The following is a 22,521-nucleotide window of genomic DNA, read 5'->3' as shown; positions in this document are numbered from 1 at the left end:
TCCAATATGACAAATCTTAATCTGTTTGGGATTTTTAGTGGGAATGCTATAATAAAGAGTAGTGAATTGTAAGGGAGAAATATATCATTTATCTGTATTACACTGACAGATAACCTAAGACAATGCTAATCTGAAAGAGAAATTCCATTTTCTTTTTAGAACAGTGTTTTTCTATAATTTCCATGACATTTTTCTAGTTTACCTTTAAACAAAGAATTTGAATGGGGAAAAAAAAAATTCAAACTAAACCCAAATCACTTTTATATGGGAAAAATTAAAATCTATTTCTTTTATTTCAAAACAGGAAAAAATGCATCATTGTGTAAATACAAATTTTAGTTCAATGCAAATTTGCAAAATACAAGCTTTGTATCTTGGGCTATTAAGTAACACATGAAAGAGAAAAAGAAACATGGAATGTGGAACAAAATCTTTTCAGCGGCACATTCTCTGTTTTAGAGAGGGAAACATCAGAAGCGATTGAATTTGTGCTTTAATACAAACAAAAGGAAGGCTCTGTCTAGGAGGCATCAAAGAAGTCCCAAAACATCATTCTTAAGCTTGATAAAGACAGACTTGTATTGTTTTTCCCCTATTTTTTTATTTTGGAATCACAGCAGCATGTCTTTTGTTATTCTAATCTGCATTGTATGACCTGCTGCTGGAAGTTGGTGTCAGCTCCCAGGAGAGGTGATTAAAATCTGACCAAATGGTCTCTAGAAACTCAACATATATTACTCAGAGCAATTTATATGGAAACACAGGTACAATAACTTGGTTCAGAAATAAGAAAAAAAGAGGAGGGATACTTAAAAGCAGAATCTGACGCTGTAAAGAATTTGAATGTTAACAAGAGAGTGAAACAAGTTTCCATTTTGTTCTGCTTCATGGAAATACAGTGGTCTGTCTTTGCTACTGAAGCAACATAAAGGTAAATACTAAGTTACAGAATAACCTTGTTACCTATTAACACTGTAGTTTTACAGAATATTGTGATATGGCTTAATTTTATTTTTCATTTTCATTTGTCAGGGTTGCAAGAATTAAGTGTAATATAGATAACTAAAACTGTGTCTTTTAAAAGGATCCTTAAAAACATTTTTTAAGATTGTTTAGGCTGAATTCTTTTTTTTTTTCCCTTGTTTTTTGGCAGTCTGGTAGTGTTTAGAGAAACAAACAGCAAAGAATGTAGTCCCTGTCTGGATATCCTGTGGCTGCATATTCAGCTGGAGGGGATAGGCACTGAACTACTGAAATCAGTAACTAATTATATGTTTTTGGAATGTATCTGTCCCCATGGTTTGCTGAGACTAAATTTATGAAGAATAAGAGAGGAATCAGCACACAGATACATGTTAAATCTCTGTATGGAATCTCTTATTAGGTAGTTGGCAGCTAACTTACATGCCACAAAAGCCTTGCCAGGACTTTTCATGTCTTTACTATTAAAAATTTTCAATCTTTGAGGAAAATACAGTGACTTCTGGGATCACTTTGCTGTCCCCATGCAATTTCATGAAGTTCTGTTCATTTTACTGCCTTGCACTGGCTGCTCCCTTCCTCAGTGCTGTCCTTTTAGCAGGTTCCTCCAGCCAATCCATGAGTTGGGAGAGATGCCAGGTCACCAGAGTTTGCTGCCTGTTTGATAGAAATGTCTAGTTGTCACTTTGGGGTATCTGACACTGACAATTATCTGCAAACAACTGCTATTTAAAGCATCCTCTTTCCATTTTACCTCCTGTCTGTAATGGTGAAGTGTTGGAAATACAGCCCTGATGTTCCATTTCAGTGAAAAACAGGGACCTGTTCTGGCAGTTGTCGGGCTACACTGACTATTCTCAGTGCTCTTCCTGAATCCCCTAGAAATTCCTCATTTAAATTCCTGTTTTGTCCCCTTATAGGCTTCAAAATGCTTTCTTGCAAGCGTGTCCCACATGATATAGTCAAGATATTAGGCCAGGGAACTGATGTTATTTGATAACTATAGGAAAAATGCTAAGGGAGTGATGCCCACGTGGAGAGTAAGGAAGAGGTTCAGGAGCTTCCTTTTCCAACCAAGTGTTTGTAAGCAGACTTCTTTCCTTTTTTATGGTCCACTCCCCACCCTTCCTTTCAAGACTGGTCTAGTTGCCTCCAGCACTGGATTTTTCCAGCATTAGAGTAAGTTGGAATGGTTTGTCTTGACTGGTATGTTTTCTTTTGATGGGATTATGATGCTGCCCTAGCTGAACTCTGATCTTTCACATGGTAATTTTGAAGGAGACTGAAAAATCTCATGATGATCTGAATACATAAAGTAGTTTCCTTATTAGGTAATGTTTATGGCAAATGAGGCTTGAGATCATAAATCACAGAATTTTAAGGTTGGAAAAGACCTCTAAGATCATTGAGTCCCACTGTTAACCCAGCACTGCCACGTTCATGACTAGACAGTGTCCCTAAGTGCCACATTCACACGTTCTTTGAAAACTTCCAGAGGTGATGATTCGACCCCTTCCCTGTGCAGCCTTAGCCAGTGCCTGGCCACCCTTTCAGAGAAAGCTGAACTAGGCTAGGCTGGGTATGGAGCAGAATCATTGCTTGAGGGAAAATGAAGTTGTCACCTTTTGTTCACTAATATTGACAAGAAGGACTTAGACCATGAAATCAGCTTTTCCACTTAGCTGAAAGAACAGATCTCTTGCTGTCAAGCACTTAATAAACTTAATTTTACTGCAGAAATACATGTAAAAGACCATTTGGAAGTTCCAGCTGCTTTCTCTGATGCTGCTCCTGCACTCTGTGGTAACCACTGTGGTCTCAGGGCTCTGTGAGAGCTGTTGCAGATGTTGCTCTCCAGCATGAAGTTGCACCAGGCTTCAGTAAAATCTCTGTAGACTTAAATGTGTGAGATCCTTGAAGTCAGTGGAGCCCCATGTATCATCTTTAGTAGCTGAAAATTTGGTGCTCTCAAAATATTCTGGCACTGTTGTTTTGTGCAATACTTTTATGATCAAGTGCTAATCAATGCCTGGTCAATAAATTCATTTTGCTCTTCATTTCAGGGCTGTCTGAAATATGCATGCTTGTAGAATTCTCATCAAGAGTGGATTTACTTTGTTATAAATATACAGCAATAAACAGAGTCTGAGCATGATAAAAATTATTAAAATGAACATTAAATTATTCCTTAGCACCCCAAGTAAGTGCCAGAATAATAGTTCTCATATAATTATTTCTGGATTACAGTAATGTAAGGAAAGAATGATAACAGAGAAAAGAATGATAACAGAATAATAACCTTTTTTTTTTTGCAGTGTATATCTGTGTAGTATAAGGCTGCACTCATTTCATAATAACAACCATTATTTCTTTCTGTAGCTGCAGTACTGTGGGCTCATACTGAGCCTAGTTTAAGAATCATAATGGAGAGCAGGTGGAATAGAACTCTGGTGTTTTGAAACCCATTATTCTTAGTTTCCTGACATTTATGTTGCTAAAGCATAATTTTGAAAAATATACAAATATAGCTTCTGCTGTTGCAGTTCATTTTCTGCTCAGGCAGCTAATCTCTGATAATATTGTCAAAGCAGAAAACAAGCTTGTTCTGTCTGCTGTTTTTTGTCCAGTGTAGACTTGTGATTCACAGAAAGCAGCGCGCTCATTCATCTTCCTGATCTGATCAGCCAAAATTGTTTCACCGTGAATGGAGGAGTCCTAGCACTGCATCAAAACAATGCATAGACCAAACTCTGCAGTGAAGGCTTTCTTTGTGGTCAGAGACTGAGAGAAGGTTCAGAATTTATGGGTTTGTAAATGTGATCTTTGTGAAGGGCTGTGGCCGGGGCAGGTCTGACCAGCCCTGGTCACTGGGAGAGGCAGGGGCTGTTGGCAGAGTGCAGTGGCTGCTCACATCTGTCCCAGGGCTGCTCTGGAGATCCCCCCTTCAGCTCACCACAGCCACAGGTAAGGTTCAGCTGCACTGAAATAACCAAGTGCAGCAAAAAGCCACATCCTGGTAGGTGCTTAGTCTGGTGCAGGAAGAGGTGCTGGTGTTCTGAGAAGGTGAATTCCATTTGTCTGTATCACATCTCAGGTGGAAACTCAGCAGGTAGAATTCTGTGAGTGGCAGTATTTTACAGGATTAGCTTATCCATCAGCCCATGGATAAGATACTAAATGTAAATGCAGACACTGATTTTATATAAAAAAATTATTTGTGTTTCAGAACGAATCGCTGAAAAATGATTTATCATAGTGAGCTCCCACATACTAGGAGGCATTTTGTTTGAAATATATGGTGCAAATGCTTACAAATTTCAGGGTAGGTTTTGCTTTCAGATTAATGCTTTATGCTAATTCAGATTCTAACAGTTAGAAATGCCAACAAATGTAGAAATTGTGTATCCAGGCCCACTTTCTTCAGTGGAATGACTACACTGAGTCATAAAGTCTCACATGAGTTAGCTATAGGACATGACCACTGGTTTTCCTCTACTCAGGTGCATGCAAATCAAATTACATGGGACAAACATTGAGCAATTGAAACAGTTGTCCTCTGGATGCTCACATGTGGATGTACTGAGGCAATCTGTCACTCCTCATCTCAGACAACTGATTAATTTATTGATGAATATATCATTTTCTCTGTGGGCCATTCCTATTCATGCTTGTAAAATTAAATATATGTGTGCTTTCCCTGATGTTTGCACAATACTCAGTACACCCTGGGCACAGCTGTGAATCATAATAACACTACTAAAGAAAAATGTAGGGGAAGGTTCATGGTTGTGAGGCTCTTTAGTTTGGATATTTAATTCTTTAAAGGTCATTAATTTCAGACAAATGATGGGCATTCAGCACTCAGGCTGAGGTTAGAGTGTCTCATCTGGGAACCTAAACAGAGCTCTCCAGGATCACACAAAATGTGAAAAGTCTTGGTCTTTGTGTTTTCTCTTCCAGGAATTATGCGTTTCTCTTCCAGGAACATTGCATCTCTCACTCCTAAAGACCAGAGAGAAGGGTTTTTTTAGATTTTTATTTTCTCGAGTAGAGCACATTGCGTTTATTCAGAAACTTACATTTCAAGTCACAATTCCATGCAAACACTTAAAACCAAGTAAAGACTAAACAGAGACTAAAGCTCCTCTGTGGTAGTGTACAGATCCCTTACTTTGCCTCTTTCTCAGGGTGTTTAATTACATCAGTCACAAAAAGACAGATGCTTCAGGGCTGTAGCCTCACAGAAGTGTTAATGAAATGTGGAACTCAAATTCCCAAGGAAGGGTCCTGATATTGGTGACTCTTGTGCTTCCCTGTCATCCTCGTTACAGCTGCACAGGTGAAAATGGAGTTTGGACCTAACCATGTTACACATAAAAGCTAAAGGACAAAAAATCCTAACCATGTTACACATAAAAGCTGAAGGACAAAAAAAATCCATTGCCTGTGCAGCACTGGCAGAAGAAGCCTTTTGTATAGGTCAATCTGTACTTAATAACAACAAAATGCAATTTTCATTCACTGAAAATGAAATGAGAGGCCAGTAAGGGCCTGTCTAGTTTTTTTTTTCCAGGCACACAAAGCTCTAAGTGACTTTTTTGGGAGGAGAAAATAACATATGGATGTCAAGTTCAAGACTGATAGCTGTTGAGCAGAAGTGTGGGTCTAAAATCTGCAGTGCTTCACACTTCATGAAATCTTTTCCTTAGCTGGCAGGAAAATGATGGTAGAAGTCTGTGAAATCTAGAACAGGCTAGATAATGATATAATGTATTTGAACAGCAAACAATTAAAAAATTATTGCTGTGGTGGAAGTTTGTTAAAACAGCTGAATTTGTGTTTAAATGCTAACCTTTAAAACACGCTAGTCTGTTGTATTTTTGCATTAGAAAATTGCAATTTAATAATTGCTTATGTTAAGTTACTATTTTTTTCTCATGAGAAAAGATCATCCCAAAACATTTTGGAATTAAAACAGGGTGCTGATGATGAGGGAAAACCAACACTGTAACACAACTTCATGGAGAGTGAGAAACGTGCAAGTACATTGTTTAGGCTGCTTGGTGTAATAATCACAATCACAGTTCCTTCCCTTGTTGTTTTATTTTTCCTTTCCAAGGTTTTGTTGGGATTTATTTTGTGTGGCGAAGATTGGAATGAGTCTGTGCAGCATTTAGACCAGTAAGAATGGTAACATCTTTCAAATGAATTGACATCTATGTTATGTAACATAGGTAATATATGTTATATTCAAATTATAGCAGAGGGTTATAGACACTTGAAATTTGGTCTTCTGTTTTGCCATTCGATTCTGTCAAAGACAACTCTGTGTTTGATGGTTCAGAGGTTCCAACGAGGAGAATACAGTTGTGTAGCAAGGTGCAATATACAAATAAGTATAAATAACCACGTGTAATTATTATTAAGTAATTGTATGGATATCATGGGTCCTACTCCTAGCCCTGAGAAAATTCTACTGTGCCATTACAGACAGGTGTAGGGAGAGGGTTAATTTTTCTTATGGGAAAAGAATTTAACACTGAATGGGGAGGGTTTTGTGCAGACCACTTGGTGCTAACTGGGTGGTGTGGGAATGATGTTCCCTACAGCCATCCCTAGCTTGTAGTGAGTGTGTATCTTGACTAAAAGCAGATGGAAGTAGTTAGAGGAAAAAAAGTAATATTAAGTTTATTGCATGTGATTGATGTTAACTGTTATCCATAAAAAAACTGCTTGAATTTTATGTATAAAATTGAAAATAAATGATCCTCGAGCAAAAGTCTCATTTGTTGCTTTTGCTGTATTTGCTGCATCACACAAGTGGGTGTACATCTGCCCTATGAAGGACCATCCCTGCAGGCTGAAAAGTCAAATGTATTTTCAATAAATTGCTGTAGAATCACTTCCACAAAGTAGTGCTTCAGCTGCTGCAGGCTTGTGCAAAGGCACGAATGTATTAACAGATTTCTGTATGAATGCCTGATATACCAATAGAATTTGGTTCTCATAGACAATTTCCTATTTTCTCTGCTGTCCCAATTTAAAAATGCACTTCTTTGCTTATTGGCGAAGGTGAACTTGTATTTCTTCGTATCTGGAGCTGAAAATCAATATTAATGACAGAAAATGTATGTTTAATATTCGTTGTGCAGTTTCACTTTATTGTTTGAGTTTTGTGAGCTTTTAAAGCACTACTGGATTCCAACTTTGTGGTCATGGTAGTGAAAGTAATGAAAATCAGTGCACAGCTTTCTTCTTAGGTTTCTTCTGCCAGAAATTTTAAAATGTTCATGTTTTTTAACTTAATATGCAACAAAATTAAAACTGGTACTTCAGTTATTTTTTTTATAGCTTTTGCTTTACTGTGGAGGTTGATAGTGCTTGATGTTCCCTTTTTGGCCCTTATTTTCTGTGATTTTTCAGTAACAGTGTTTGAGTTCCTTTCATTGAAAGTAGAAATTTGTTAGATTTTAATACTTTCTCAGGACAGAATGTTATTTGTAAATGACTCATTTTATTAAAACTGCACTGTGGGAGGACTTAGTAAAATAATCTCCTAAATAATATGTGTCTTTACCCTGCCCTTGAGCTCCAGCAGCTCCATCCCTTGGAGCTGGATGTGAAGCCATGGTAGTGAAGCCTGGCGAGAACTGGGAGCATCTGGGAGCTGGGGGGGATTCACAGAGTGGGAGCAGAGGAAATAACAGAGAATGAGGTTGTGTGGATGGGTGGCACCACCCCTGGTGAGGTGAACAACCCAGTCTGGGCTGAAGGACACTTTGGTTTCTGAAAATGCCACCAGCAAGAGCATAAACCTGGTGTCCTCCTACATGGGTACTCCTGTAGGTCTCATGCCGTGACACTTTGTGAGAGGAGACATATGAAATACTGTGTGAAAAATCCAGTTTGGTCAATCTAAAGCTGGGAAAACTTTGATACATTGCGCTAAACGGGTGGTACAACCTGGTCAAATTCATTTGGTTCAAATAAACATCATCACAGCCTTTATGAAAGACTGAAACAAGAAGCCTGGAGATTGAGAAAGACAAGATAAACTTTAATGGACCTAACCTTCACTTGCAAAGCAGTCTTCTCCAGAAAAACCATTAAGAGGTCCTGTGTATCTCTTTTGACTCTCATGTATGACTTCCATTACTGTTCTTTTCTTTGGATACTGCAGGGAAAGGGACAGAGAAGCTCATCTTCAAAGTTCAAAGAAGCAGATTAGTCAGTGCTTAGTCAAAGAAGAATGACCAGAAATAACCAGCTGGTATTTTGCTAGACAGAAGAAGTGCAGAGGAAGTGGGATGGTCTGACAGATACCATAAAAATAGGTAGACAAGAGGCATCTGCCTTCCAGGAACTGTTGCAGGATAAGTGGCTTTTGGCACTTGCACCACAAGCTCTCCTTTCTGGAGAGATCTCTGAGCCATTTTTGTGCCAGGTGTGATGCTGAGAATGAGTAACATCTACTGCAGAACTGCAGGATCTTTGGCTGAATCCTAAATGGAATTTTCTCATCAGATATGAGGATTGTTTATCTTCTACTATTAAAGGTTTTACTTCAAGGAACTGTTAAGTACAGTGTAGCCTTGCAATATATCAAAGTGAAGAAAAATCACATCTAAGTGCATTGTCCACAGATCACATTCTTTAGTGAAACATTTTAATGGACAAAGAATGACAGTATTTTCCCAGGATCTGAAAAGAAAAATTTTAGAAGAAAGATTTATTATTGTTCAGTGGGAGATTTAATAGGATGGAAATGCTGTCTGCAGTGTCAGCTAGGATGCATAGTTGGGAAAAAACGAAAACTCCATGCAATCCCATTCTGGTAGGTAACAATAGACAGGTTAAGGTATACTTGAAATGTTGATGTTAAATTCACATTTAGTGTGAATTGAGTTCAGTGCTGCTCACAGCTCCATGGAAGGCACAGAGCAGAGCCAAGGACCCAGCATCAGACCTGGCCAAGACCGTGGAAGCCAGAGACAAAACTGCTGGTGATTGATCACTTCCTGGCTGGTGGCAGATCATTTCCTAAATACATGGCCCAGGGGCTGTGGGAGAGCTGCTCCACAGCTCCAGCAGCCTGTGCTGGAGCTGCTTCATGGGCATCAATTTGCATGTGTGCTGGAGCGTGCTGCCAGGAGCGAGGAAGACAGATGTAAGGCATCAGTCTCAGCTTGTTGTGTAAAACAGGGCTGTGTGAGTGCCCAGAGGATTGTTGTGAACCTCCCAAATTGAGAGACATCACTATTGTCTGACTTGCTGCTGAGGCTAACATATATCAGGCTGTAATGTCTAACTATGTGGAACTAATAGCACCCAAAAGAGCCAATTCATCTGCTCATTTTTGTGGCACATTAAAAACTAATAGTAAACTGTGTCTCCTTTTCATTTAGCATGACTTGATGTTTCTGTGTGCAATTGCCTGCAACAAGGAGAGATTGTTTAACAATCCTCTCTAGCCATGAAAAACTAAGTCAGCAAATTAAATTATTAAGATTTTTAGTTAAAGAGGTAGAAATCATAGTTATGTGCCCCTTACCACATGAGTTCTGATTGTGGGAAACCCGTAGTTACTGCCTGTGAATGTGTCAAAAAACCAAACCCACAATTATCTGATACTGAGAAGTGGGCAGGAAAATGATTCAATTTCTGTATTTTGGGTCCTGCCACTTGAGCAAACCCTACTCAAAGTGAAATTTCCTGTTACTCTCCCACTAAGAGATACTCACTGGGTTATTGTGTGTACATTTGCCTGCTGAGAAACATCTGGTGGATGAAAACAAGGCTGTGATTTAAGGGATAATGTTGCAAGTGATGTTTAATGGCTTATGGAATCTTTAGACTTGGAATCACCTGAATACACTGAAGGTAATTTATAGGGACAGATCTTCAACTGAAGTCCAGAGATTTGTTGACTTCCATGGGTTTATTTCAATTTGAAACAAATAAGCATCAGTCCCTAAAGCATATGACAAATGATAGGATGAACTTGTACTAGAAGAGGTGTTTTCAGACTCTGTTTAGCATTTCCTTGGTGTTTTGGTAGTAAGTTATTTCTCACTTTTGTTAGGAAATATTTGCTTAAGGCAATCTGTCTTGACTCTTACAAGCATTTTTAAACACTGGGGGAAAAAGTGAATTAGCAGCAACTCAGATCCTGCTAAGTTACAGAGGCTGGGCCAAGAATTTGCTCCAGGGACTGCTCTAATCCTGGGCATAGCCCAAGCTTTCTTTGTGGCTTTGGGGAAATGATTTTACTGCCATAAGCTTGTGCTCCATCTGCACGCATCAGGCTTTGATAAAGGAAAAGGTAACTGATTTTTCTGCCAAAAATTGGAGTGTTTTGCTATAAAATAGCTGGCATATTTATGTACAACCTATGTCTTTTAGAGTGACAACATTATCTGAATTCTGCACGTACAGGAAGGCATTGCTGGCTGCTCCATCTCAGTATTAGACCTGCTGGTTTGTGGGATAATTTCCAGAGTTTGTTGTGGTTTAACTTCTGAGAACTATTTCAAAGTCACAGAATTTCTAGTGCTGTAATGATGAATGCATTTAGATGTGTTTGACTTTGTTGCCTGTGCAGAGGTAACTCTGCTGTTGAGTGATGTGTTTTGGGCTGGTGGGTTTTGAGGAATGTGGTGCTTCTCCTGATGTATTTTGGTGGTGTAGTTAACCTTAACCCAGTTACTGATGAACTGGAATAATTAGGAGACAATTTAGACTAAGAGGAGAGGGTTGGGCAGGTGTGTAGAGTGGTGGTGTTGGTGGAATAGCTTCACTTTGTGCAAGGCCTCCCTGAAGTACTGAGGGGCTTGAAGATTCTTTTTTTCTGCTTTCTTTTCTTTTTTCTTCTCCCTTTCATAGGTGGTAGAGAAAGGTAAATGTTATTAACATTGGTTTTTCAGGGCTTGTAAGCACTGAAAAACTTATCTTTGTTCACTTTCTTTGACTAACCATTCTTATTGGTCAGGTAGAGGTTGGAAAGGATTTTTACAACTTGAAACTGCTGCCAAATGCGTACTATTGAGAAATGAAAAGGACAGAAGAATGCTAGGAAATAACCTGCCTTGAGTTCTAAGTGCGCGAAGTTCTTGAGATCAAGGAGGAAATCTTTACAGAGGATGGCATTTTAAAAAATTTGGAAGTCTCTTCAAGCAGCAAGTAGATGGCTTTAACTATTGACAGTTTTCTGGAACACATCAGTGAGGCCTCAAATCTCAAGGAAGAACCTATTTTGCCATCTCTTGACCTGATGTTCAGTGTAACTTTTCATGTTTGATATTATTTTTTGCAGGGCTATGCTAGGTTTGTTGCATGTACTTTTTCCTCTTCTTGGGAAAAACTGAGCTGGAGGTTTTTGTAACAAAGCTCAGCAGTCCAGAGTTCAAAGTAAGGCTTGAAAGCTGTATAAAAAGTGCAGTTGGATTCCCTGAGGTTACAAAATGTTTTCGTCTTTTTTATTTTGCCAAGAGTTGAACAGACATTTGAGGTTTGGCTGGCTCAGGTGGCAGTCTAAAACTAGGTAAGTTACATTATTCACAGAATATGTAGACAGATTGGTCACTGCATTTACTACTCTGTAAGAATCTGCTGGTAATTGGCAACTGAGCTGTGAATATTTTTCAGGCCATGACACAGGGAAGTGAAATGGGTGTCTAATGGACCAGATTAAGTACAGCATGTATGTCCCTGGAGGTTGCTGTGGTGTTGGAGGATGCTTCCCTGCCCCTTGTAGCTGAAAAAAGAAGCAAAAATCAATTTATGAAGGCTAAGGAGGTGTGCCAAAATGAACACTGTCAAGCAGAATGGTGTCCCTCATGGTTCTTTAGGTGGCTGGAAGTTTGTATTCCCCTGTTATAGAATGGAGAAGTCAGTCTTGCAGTGTTGTCTTAGAACCATAATAAACAGCTCTCTGCATATGAATGTTCCCTTTATCTCTCCCCCTGGTGTTTTTAGAGTTCACTGTGAAATAAATGCTGTTCTGCAGTAACTGTGAGGCACACTGGAGTTTAGTGAGTTGGTGATTTGTTACCCTGGCTGGGTACTCTGCACATTTTCTGCATAGGCTTCCTGCTGCAATGCAGATTTCTCCTAAGCAGTAAAAACCCTTGCTAAGTGTTGCTTTTGCAAAAAACCAAGTAAAAATAATAAGCCAACTTCTGTAGTAGAGGAGAAAAGTTTTGCTAGGTATGGTATGACTTAGACAACATAAAAAAAGCACCCCAAATGCTGGGTTAAGTTTGTTTAAAAATTAGGGTTGATGGTGCTTATTATTGATGGAATCAATTTTTCAAGACCAAATGCACATCACTTGTTTAAAGGACATTTTCCTGTGCTGCTGTGCTCTTTTCTGAGCCTTTTATACTTATTATTCCAGTGCCTGGCATGGAGAGGAGCCTCAGGTAGCTGATTTGAGGAAGAACTACTAAAGGATTGCTGTCTTGCCTTATCTTTACAGGTACTGCAGCCTTGTATGGCACTTGAGGGTGTGGATGGGAAGTAGGGAGGACACACAGAGAAGTTCTGAGGAACAGGAGATGATGTGCTAGCAGTGCATCTGTTGGGTCTACAGATTAATCCTGGGAAGGTTTCAGTGTCCTGTGTGTCACAAAGTCCTGTTGTCAAATCTTTGAAACAGATTTAGTGTAAAGAGCTGCTTTCAGTCCCAGCGTCTTTGCTATTCTCATGTGCACTGGCAAAGCTCAGTGTTCCTAGAATGAGGAGAAGCCAAAGGTTTTTTTTAATCATCATATGGGCAGATGTCTTGGGTGTTTTTAGAGGTGGGAGTTGTTTTGATCCTTGGTTTGCCTTTGTGCATTCCTGGTTTTACTGTGCTGCTGCAGAGAGGTGAGCACAATCAACCTTTCTTGCAATGGCACTCTTAAAAATGTAGTTGGGCCTGAGGATTCCATGACTTTCATGTAATTGAAGAAAGCAGACTTAGTTGGAAAGAAAGGATGGAACTCAGTGATGTCAGTGCTAAACACAGGTGGAAACAGACTCTTAAATGGATCATCCAGGGTAAGACCCATCAAACCTGGCAGCGAACTGTTTCACAGAGAGGGAGGTGATATTCCATCACCCTACCCTACATAGTAGAGAACGTGTGGGAAAACAGATTGCACAACTGGGTTGCAAAGAAGCTGCAGGATGAGCAAATTGGTTTGGAAATCTCATACAAATGTACAAACATAAGTGTGCAGATCCTGTGGTTTAAAGCAAGGGCACAAGCTATGGGTCTTGCTAAGTACTGTGCAATAAGAAATTAGTTTGGGGGGATGGAGTGCTTCTAAAAGCATGTTCTCAGTTCCAGACCAACTAAAAGCTCTCAGGAGAGCTGGGGCTGCTGAGGACAAGGGTTATAAAACCAGGCTTGCACTCTTGTGCCCTACAGTCAGTTCCCTTGCTGCATGGTACAGGAAGCAAGGATGTTTATGGCAGATAATGTTACAATACTGGTTTTATTCAGGAGTGTCCTACACTGTCAGTGTTTGAAACACTCAGAAATTTTTGAAGAAAATACACTTTTGAATAGGAAGAATTGAGCTTTCTGGAGCTTCTGGTATTTAGCTGTGTTTGTTTGTTTTAATTTCTCATAAAAGGATAAGTAGGTTATTCAAGAGCAGTAGAGGTCACGTGAGGAACTGATTGCCTTTGCTTGTAATTAATCTATTTAACTGTTGTCCAGGTGATACATTTTGCAGTTAGTTTAAGAAATGATACTGCTACCTGTCTCTTAAAGGCAGTGTCACAGTTACAAAGCAGTTCCATTCCAAAAAGCAGCAGATTCGATCTTTGGTTTAAGTTGTCAATCTCTGTGGTCCAATTAGGAAGGAATGGAAATGGTTCTTCCCCTTTCCTGGTGGCCTGGGCTTTGCATTTGCTGGCAGATAGAACTGCAAAAAATATTGGTTACTACACAGTGCAAAGACACCTTTTAGGCCTTAACATTTGCAATCTGTTTTCTCAGCTCTTTTTGTGTGTGTATACAATGATTTCGCTATGTTAGGTGCAGGGAAATTAATAAAATGTATCCCATTAATGATGCTGCATAGCTCCCTGCTCACAGAATGTATCTGCCTTGATTTCACTTCTGTAACTTCAACCAGAATTGATTTTTGCCTTTGTGTGCTTCTGTCTTGTGATGCTGATGAAATTAAGATAAGAAATGTCGAGGCCCTGGGTCAGCAGAAGATGTTGATAAAGGGGTTTTGTTTGGGAGATATTTGGTGCTCGTTATCTTCATTGCAATCAAAAGGAATCCTTTGACATAGGACAACGTCAATAGCTGGGAAGAATTTGACATGCAAAAAAGTGCCTGGCTTTAGGAAAATCTGAATTCAGTTTCCAGTTCTGGTGCTGGTAGGGCACTTAACTTTTCTGTCACCACTTTGCACTTAGATTTTGAGGACTGCACTTGGTTTTAGTAACTGTGATTTAGGATGAAGAATTAGAAATTAAATAGAAATTAGAATTTTAAATTACTGATGTTGTTTGTTTTGTTTTCATTGAGATTATTCACATTGTGCTTGTAAGCCCTTGTAAGATCCATGATCTTGAGCTTTGAGATTTTCAAGAAAGAATGTATTTCTCTAAGTGTAGATGTAGTAGAATATGGTACAGAATTCCTCCACTTTTAGGCAAAAATGACTGTGCTAGATAGTTATAGAAAGTAAAGAAATACAGAAGAAGGTACTTAGGATCTTGAAGGAGGTTTAGAAGCAATTACATGTGCTTTTGTTGAATTTCTTCCTTTTAGCTTCATCTATTATAAAAACTCCGAACAAGATTGTTCAGAATTCCAATACATAGGGACAAACTCCCTTGTCTCAGAGGTGGTTTTGTAGGATTTTTCCTCCTTCTTCAGTTGGTTCAGAATTTAATTTGCTAACAACAATATTAATGATTGCAAGGAATATTTGGTTTTTAGAAAGCATTCCCCTTGGCTCAGATGACCCTTCTGGAATGTTTTCTGCCTTTGTTTGCTATGATGAAATCCCCAATGTGAGTATAGTTTTCTGTACATGAAACATCTGTTAATCTTGCTGTGTTCATTTCCAGTGGTGGTAAACTCCAAGTGGAAGAACAAAACCTAATCCTCCATGTCCCACTGTTTTCAGTGGCAGCAATACAGGGCTGTGCTAACCCTGATCTCCTCACTCCACACCAACTTTTGTCTCTTTGACAGCTGGAAAGAGGGAAGTTTGGGGCATTGAGAGTTATAAATCTTCTCAAATTTTCATTTCACCACCTTTGGCAAGGGCTGGCCTGCTCTGTGTTTCATTTCACAGCAGCTGTGGTCCTGAGTCACAGGGAGCAGCTCACACGCAGTGTTTGCCTCCAGTGCCGTGCCCACTTCCACAGGCACTGGGGAGGGATGCAGAACATCCTGTTACTTTGCTGTTGTGGGAAATGGTGATTAAATCTGAGCTCTTTAGCAAATAACAAAGTGATTCATAACGCTGCACAGAGCACATGTTGAATTTGGAGATTAGTAAAAATAGTAGGGATGGCTGCTTTGAGCAACTATCAAGTTTCTGACTCAAAAATTAAATGACAATTTCTTTACTTTCTTATTTTTGGATTATAGAAAGAGAGAATATAGCTTTAAGGGATAGGAAAGCAGACTGAGACATGAATTCTTGATGCACTTCCATTGTTTTCCATCAAATTAAACCATTCTTCAAAATTTCTTAGCTTTCTAAATGTTTTAAATTTTTTTATTGTGAAGAAAAATGATTTATCAAACAGATAAAGAATATTAGGCCACCTCCTCTCTTCTGTGCTCACTGTAGAGGTAGTGATGCAATATTTTAGCTATTTCATGATACAGAACTGGTCTTGCTGATGTAGTTCATATGGTTAATTGCCTTTAGCAAGAGTTAGGTCAGCCTCGAATGTAGTAGACTTCAAAGCAATATGTTTGAATGGTTTACAGTCCCTAGCAACTGAATGGCTTGTCATCCTAAAAAATTAAATTATGTTCTCCAGAAGTACTTGAGAAAGCAATTGTTTTGAAATTAAGGTTTAGGATTGGAAATGAGAGGTTGGAGAGAGAGAAAGCAGTCTTATTCTGGAAAAGCGCATCACCCTAAGTGCTGTTTGTTGGACAAGAGAGAGATTGAGGGTCCTAAGAAAGACAGAAATTGTGCTTGCCTGTACTTCAACGCCTGAAAGAGTAAAGAAGTAGCTCCTGCTCCTCTCATCCACATGGAGAGAAGGAGAACACAGATGCAGCTCAAATTCCAGTTTTCTGTTGAGGTGTTACTGACTCCTAAAGGAAGATGAACACAAGCTCAGAGTCAGGGCTGGTGGACATGGTGGGTTGTTGGGATACTAACCAGTAGTATGGTTGTCCCCTCTGAATGCTTCTCTTTAATTTTGCCTTTAAAAATTAGGGAAAATTTTTTATAATCTGAATAAAAAGCCTTTAGAAGAAAAACTCCATTAGAATCACATTACATGCTTAGTAATATGAGATACTATTTAAGAAGGTATACCATTTTAAAGAAGTGCATATTCCCTTTCTCTTCCTCCTTTTTCCCCCCTATACCTGTTGGTTTTGTGGTTTTTTTTTTTTTTTTCAAGTGTCCACTTGTTTTGAATCTCTCAAGTTATGCTTTGTTCAAGTGCTTAAGCAGTACATTTCAGACCATTCTGATCACTGAAAACTTTATTTTTATTACATTTTTATCATTCTTAGGTGAAAGTATGTGGTCTTGATTTATATATACAATGACTATTGACTTCAGGGGCAGGTTCTTTGGCTATTACCTGGCTTTAAATAAGATGAACATTGATATCCTTGCTATGTGGTGTCAAGGGCATTTTAACCAGCTCCTCTTTGTTTCTCTGCTTTCCCTGGCTCTGACTCTGCTGTTTTTTTGATCATGTCTCAAAAGTGCATGTTCAGGTCCCAACTCTGTACTGTGTTGCAGTATTTTGACGCTTCTGGTTTATTATTTATCACTGAATGCCTGTGAATTGGATCATATTTGCTATTGCATGCCAGTGGGAAGGTTATATTGAAGAAGAATAATTTGAATACTTATTTTAGAATTTTGACTCTTAATATCTCAGATCACCTCTTTGAACATTCTCCCAGTGATAGTTTTGCATTACATGATGTTTTCTTAAAATGTCTAAGAGGAATTGTTATAGAAATATTGCAACTTTTTCCCATATCTTCTCATTTTAAGGGAAATTTGTCTGCAGTATTTTCAGAGTTATATTTATGCATATTCATCCTTAAGGACTCATAGGCCAGGGCACTGGCCTTCCATCAAGTTTTTTGTTTTTAAGATCTTGTTGTTTTTAAGATCCTTGCTGGGGATTAGCAACTCAGGATTTCAGGTTTGTGTTTGCCATGGTGCGCCCTGTGCCAACAGGCAGCTTTGGAAATTGATCAAGTCAGGGATTGAAGTCAATGAAATTGTGAAGTTTGAGTCAATTCTCTGTCAGCACTCAGAATTTCAGGAGGAAGCCCATGAGTGGTTGGATAACAACAACAACTTGTGAGGAGTGTTTTTGTACCAAATATCTTTGGAAAACCCTGTGTTGGTTGAAGCACATTTCACTAGGAACCAAAGATGAAGGAATGGTTGTGTAGCTGAGAAATACATTAATGAATTAATGACAAATATTTATGCATTGTTGGCTTCTGACCTGCAGCCTGACTTGGGCATGTGCTGGGTTTCCATGTGTAACAACACTGTAATTATCAGACAGAGCAGAGCATGGTAATAGTCCTCATGGGTACTTCCAGTAATAAATATGATTGAGCTCACTGAATAACAGTCCTAAATGTGCATTGATTTCTGAAAAGAGAAAGAAATAGCAAAATGATTTCCAATTAAATATTTGTTTTATTAGTGCAGGAGTTCAGGAGGAATCTGATAAATTCACCACTATGCTTTGGAGCAATCTACTGGGGGAAATTGTAATTTTAAAAATTGCACCATGAGTTAAATTTATACCAACTCAAAATACCAAACTGTTTTAACAAGCTCAGTGCTGTATAAATGAATAGATTAAAGCTGTGTTTGTGTCAGAACCTGAAGGTGCTACCACTGTGGAGTTCTACTCCAGCAGCTTTCACACATCACATGGCAGCTGGGAAAGATGCATTGCTATTAAATCAGCAAGGCTATCAAAGAAAGGGCCTCTGAGCTGTCTGATCTGTTTCATCTGATAATTAAATGGTAATTATGCAGTCAGCCATTCTAGTGTAAAAGTTTGTTTAAGGCAATGTTGGAAATTAAGATCTTATGTAGAGCTAGAGACTGTTTTGGGGGGTGTACTGTACTTTTTTGATCCCTAAAACTGGGTGTATCAATAAAAACTGTTCATGGATCTAGAATAAAATGACTACTGAAAGAATTAGCAACAAAAAGATGCTAGAAAATTTAATTTAATAATTCCATCCTTTAAAGCATCTTGTTGCTTTAAATAGGAAAAGGATTTTTCAACTAAATCAACTGTGGAGTTCCATACCAAGAGAAACACGTGACACATCTTTCCTGCATAAATATTGGATCTAGGAGATCTAGTGTGCAAGGACTGAAAGCTCTCCTCACTGAAAAATATTTTATAACCTTGGTACTAAGTTTATGCTGTGTAAAAATCTATATATTCAAGATTACACCCAATTTCCCCTCCTGCCATATGAGAATGTTTCCCTCTATAATGAATTCTGTCTCCCAGATGCAGTATTTTAATTGAATAATTTTGTTAGCCCAAGTTTTCCATAGTTCTTTCTAATACTGACTTTTTGTCATCATCATCAATATATATATATATATGTATGTAGTCACTGAAGACCAATTCAGTATTGGAATGGTTGCACTGTGAGCTTCATGAGTTTTTCTGGTTCTGATTTTGCAAGTTGAAAACATTTGGAGGAACTGGAAAATCTCACTTATATTTTTGGTAGCTAATATTTTACCTAAGGGGAGCAGCTCTTTCCAACTTATGCAGTGATTATTTCTAATCCTGGAATAGTGCCTTCTGATGTCTTAGCATTTGGAAGTACAAGTGATACTTGATATAAATTATTCAGTGTTCTTGAAATATCATTTATAACATAATACAGTATAGTCTTACTGGTGGCTGCAAGATATACTCGGCCTATGGGCTTATCTTGTGCAGACCTGGACTAAAAGGACTGAAGAGAGCAATGAAACAGCAAATGAATGGGAAGAGAAGCTTCCTTGGAGCAATTCTTTGGTTTCCTGCTTGTTTTATTCTTTGAACATTCGCCATTAACTCTTCTTGGCCCCTTCCTGAGCTGGGTGGCAGAGTCTGAGCTGAGCACCTCACCTTGCAAAGGAGAAGGTTCAAAGCTTCACCGGGAGAAAGAAACATTCTTAGTGCATTTTTTGAGTTGATCACATGCTTTATTTAGATTTGCAATCAAATGCATTTCAGCTCTTTATATGTATTTGCTTCTGAAAGTCTCACAGTTCATGCACTGGCAGAGGTGTTTGGCTCATTTTCTGTGTCTCCAAGGAATTCTGCAGCAGTTCAATTTCATAATTAGTGCAAGGACATCATTGGTTCTCCAGACATGTCTTCAGCAAATCCCAGAAGTTACTGACAGTATCTAAAGTTCTTGCCTTTTACAGAATAATGTTCTGCTTTGAAGAAGGAAAGGAACCTCTGTAAGTTATTGATCAGCGTTTGTGCCATTTCTGAAGTAGTTATGAATTAAAACTCAAGCAATGGACTTTGATGTCTGATATAATCAATCTGGCATGAGGAACCTGAGCAAACCTTTCAGCATTTGCTCTTCTAATGCATTTACAAGCTTAAAAATCTGATGGAGTTGCATAGGCAGCCCTTAGACTTTTAGAATACAATTTAAGGATCTCAACCATCAGAGATCTTTTGATAGCTGGGCTTGATATATTTTGCTGATGGGATAGTACTGGGTAGTGCATATGTATTGAATTACCCTATTATCATTAGTGGACTCTGCAGAGAAAAACAAAGTCCACAAATACAAATCATAAATATTTCAATAGAATCATTTAAGTGAGGCTCCTTTAACTTTGTTTAATAGAGAAGAATCACTTATGAAGTGTTATGGGATATTTAATTTATGGTTTGGTACTTTGTTTTTCTTGGAAGAGGCTGCTCTTTGGAAGCATAAGCACATTTTCTGCCATAAAAAGTGTTTAATAGTTGGACATCATCCTTTGCTAACTCTCAAGTGACAGAGTACAGCAGACAGGGCTTTGCTGGTGTCTTTTTGAACAGCGTGCAGCATGGTTAACTGGACTGAGGACACCACACAAACAGAAACCTAGAGGATTTTCTGTCCCTCACTTCCCTCCCCATCCCTATCTCAATTTTTTGTGGCAGTCATGAGTGCCCTGGCTTAGCCCAAGTTCACTGTAGGACTTGGTAACCCACCCCATCTACTGATGTCTCTCCCTAGCAGCAGAGAAGGTGGATTTTGTTGATCCACTGCCTTTCCTCCCTCTTGCTAAGCACTTTCTTCTGGACCAGGGTGAGTCCTGGGAGCCATGTAGGTGTACTCCTCATGTGCTCAGATTCATCAGGGGTATGACACAAAAAGGCATTTTGCTGTCTGTGGTTTAGCAGAAGCTTCCTTTTGGCTTTTTATTTAGCTGTTTACCCTAATGGTGTTTTAAATGGTATTTTTAATTTGGCACACCTGACCAATCAATATCATTAAAATGCATTTTACAGAGAAGTTTTTGAGTGATTTATTTAGAAGATGCAGAGCATGGACAGGGGATAATTGTGATCCTTGCCCATATAAAACTCACATTCTAAGCACCAAGTCTAATGACAATAAAAAAATCCCTGAATTTGCAGTTGTAGCTATTAATCTTTCTTAATGAATGTAGGGGGTTTTATACCTTAGTTATGCAAAAACTGTTTTCAGATGGGAAGATTCTGAATTATTCATGTTCCAGTCATGCATCAACACATATGTGTCCCTTGAGAAACCAGTGCTGTGTACTCTACTGTTTGTTGTTTTTTGGGTTGGTTTTGTCAATATTTTGTGGGGAGACTGGCAATTAGTAAACTAGTGTAACAGAAAACTGCTCTCATAATGGCAGACATGGAAAAGATAAGTAATTTGACCCACTGGAGAGGATTATGTTTAAAATGTATTTGGATTTTATTTTTTTTTCTATTTATTTTTTATCTCCCTGCTAATTTCATTCTTGTTATCTTTTAAATAAAATCAGCAGTAATAGGATTACAGATCCATTGACATCCATCTCTGCAGACTGTGCATGATGGCTGTTGCTATGCAAAAGTGATGTTGTCTCAAACTGAGAAGATTCTAAAGATTCTTAGTGGTACATTGTACTTAAAAAGCACTTTTCCCAGTGATGACTCCTTCAAAGGTTAGTTTTTATTTATTACACTATGGGGTCTCCCCCAAACATTGCAAAGTACTCTATAAATAGGGCACAGTAATACAAATACCTTTAAATAGTTTGCATGCATAATGATTCCTAGCAATCCAATGATAACCTGGATTTCTGTGTGTATTTGGAGAGCACAGCTGTTCTGACTGGAAATGCCGTCTGCCCTGGAGCTCTCCCTCTATTTTGTGTCCCACCAAGGGATTGTTATTTGGGGATACACAAAATTATTTAGGGTAATTAGTTAGGTAGTAGTGACTTCTGGGTTTCTTCCAGCAGTGACACTTCATCTGAATGCTGGTTTCAGGGACAAACTGCTCTGGTAAGATGGATTAAATCAATCAGAGATCGAAGTGGTTCACTGATTTATTGATGACAAGTAATTAGCTGGCAATCAGTAAATTGTACATTAAGGATCAATGCCAGCAGTGCAATGTATAAGCCACAACATTAGGCTTGAAAAATGTTTATTTGCAGCATCAAGCTCCCTTGTACAACTAACCCCAACCTCCCCAAGGTTATATGTGCACCCCCATCCCTTCATTACAGAAATAAAGTTTGGAGCCTCCTCTGGCCGGGCGCTGGATGTGTTGCCACCCCTCCAGTGGTGACAGATGTGAGTGTTCTGTGCATCCTCCAAAGCACATCCCCAGCACTCCCTGAGGTCCCTGGGTGCTCTGGGTCCTACCTGTGCTGTTCCTGGTGCTGTCCCATGGCTTGGAGTGCTGGCTCCACATGGAGCCAGGCAAGGAGGCTGCCCAGCAGCTCCTGGGGCTGTGGTGCTGCTGGGGGCACCCCAGGTAGTGTCAGGCACCCTTGGATTGCAGCTGTTTCCTGCTGTTACAAATGCTTATGTTCCTTTCTTTCAAAAGTTTCTTCATTCTTCCTCTCATTTCATCCTCTTTAGCACAGCCAGTTTTGGGCACACATTTTGTTTCTGCCTTCTCACTATTCCTGTAGGGATTACTTGAATCCTGACATTTTGTTCTCATAGACAGGGAAGGCTGAATGTTCACCCCCTTTCAAGTAAGCGTTTCAAAGACAGATGGATGTTTCTTATTCTCTCTGTTGTGAATTCATAAAGGCAGGCCAAAACTTACAGAACTGATTGGGCCCT

At 38.9% G+C, this 22,521-nt stretch overlaps 1 protein-coding gene across 1 annotated transcript in view; it reads left to right on the top strand.

The window, feature by feature from the left end:
• TMEM163 (transmembrane protein 163) overlaps positions 1–22,521 on the top strand; it is an 87,855-nt gene that overhangs the window by 5,708 nt on the left and 59,626 nt on the right. The gene's annotated exons all lie outside the window — the stretch shown is intronic.

This window comes from Molothrus ater, chromosome 7, assembly GCF_012460135.2.
Source record: "Molothrus ater isolate BHLD 08-10-18 breed brown headed cowbird chromosome 7, BPBGC_Mater_1.1, whole genome shotgun sequence".
Taxonomy (NCBI): Eukaryota; Metazoa; Chordata; class Aves; order Passeriformes; family Icteridae; genus Molothrus; species Molothrus ater.
This window is presented reverse-complemented; position numbering and strand designations above follow the sequence as displayed.